Below are 1,534 nucleotides of genomic sequence, written 5' to 3'. Positions count from 1 at the left end.
CGCAGCACGCTCAGCTGCATCGGTTCTCATGGCAACTCTTCACCTGCTCTTGCACTCTAAAAGAGTAACTGTTTATTAGAGCTGTAAATTTGTTAATCAACATTATCATCAATGAAAATTAGCCTGCAGTGCCTTTACTGTTTGCAATAATTGCCATGTTTTTCCATCTTGAAATGGCTCTGCAAGCTGTTGTTAATTAACCAGTCCTTTTGAAGTACATAAATAACACCAACATTTTATAATAGAAGAGGTGAGGCAGGCTCAGAAGTTGATGTGTGTCAGGCAGCTTGGGAAAACAAGTTAGAAAGAGTCCCAGCATCCTAGTGTAATGCCCAGATTACAGTCCCTCTTTTAAAAATCCAAATCTTAATATCAGTAACTTTCGTAGCAGACTCTAAAGATCAAAAGAAAAAGAAGACATAAACTAGAAAAAGAACATTGTCTCTTTGGAAGTGGCTATGCAGTAATTCAAAGGCTACACAGAGTGCTGTTTTCCCTGAGGAGCAGATGCAGGCTTTGCCACAAGTACCTTTTGCTGCTGCCATTTGTGATGATCCAGCGTAAAGCAAAGCATCTAAGGCTGGTTACCTGCTTTCAATTTTTTAAAAATCTGCTTCATTTCCTCAAAATTTTGGCTTTCAGATTTTTTTATGCTGACATCTTTGAAATGATACCATTGAAAACACTGACAAACAACACCATTTTACTTCTGCCTAGGGTGTTCTCCACGATGCCATTTTGATGGCTAAGGAAGCCACTACAAGTTCTTAGCTGAATTCATGTATTAGCCCTTTAACCACAACAATGGGTGCAACATAGATCTGAGACATAGGAACAGCTGGGGGGCACATGTGAAATGGAGGTATAAAATCCACCTAAGCAAGTCAGCACCTTTAGATCACAAAAATTAAGCACCTCTTTGTCACATGAACCGGTGGTAGATATTGTTCTATCAACTGCAATCTCTGAAAGTACTGCAGAGTCAAACAGATCAGTTGACAGCAACTGCCACGTAATGAGGCCTTTCAAGTATTTAACACAGCTATGAGTTCTTGCTCCCTCTTTCTCCATTTCCAGCTCCCAAGTTATTACTTGTTTTTGGCTCAGAGTTCTGAAGTGTAACATGAGATTCAGCACGCACATAATAAAGAATCGCTGATTTAAGAGTTACAACGTGTGGCCGAGCAAAAGGTTTGCCATAAGCTAGAAGTACATTTGGACAAATTAAGACTTCCTGGAGCAGAGCAAGGTCAGTGTTGACACAGCTATGGCCACACGGACTGGTGGTAAATGGTTGAAATGCTGGGGTTTGAACCACAAGCCCTCGAATTAAGGTTGACACATGGGTGATTCCCACAGCCCTTCATACAGAGGGGGTGAGTTTGCCTTATAGCTTCCCCCCAGGGTGCGGCCGGCCCTGCAGGGAGAGCCAGAAGGGAAATGAGCCCCAGGGGTCCCGCACTGAGTTGACAAAGGTCAGGTGTCTGCTTGGGGATAAAAGCTGGGACCACTTGCAGGGAGTCAGGAGTGTCTG

General features: G+C 43.0%; 1 protein-coding gene across 1 annotated transcript in view; it reads right to left on the bottom strand.

Annotated features, from left to right (window-relative positions):
• The window catches only part of CPED1 (cadherin-like and PC-esterase domain containing 1), a gene marked incomplete at its 3' end in the record, with an annotated part of 78,619 nt that overhangs the window by 33,895 nt on the left and 43,190 nt on the right, over nt 1–1,534 (bottom strand).

This window comes from Merops nubicus, unplaced genomic scaffold (genome assembly GCF_000691845.1).
Source record: "Merops nubicus isolate BGI_N331 unplaced genomic scaffold, ASM69184v1 scaffold11317, whole genome shotgun sequence".
Taxonomy (NCBI): domain Eukaryota; kingdom Metazoa; phylum Chordata; class Aves; order Coraciiformes; family Meropidae; genus Merops; species Merops nubicus.
Note: the sequence above shows the minus strand (reverse complement) of the source record. Positions and strands in the feature narration are given on the sequence as shown.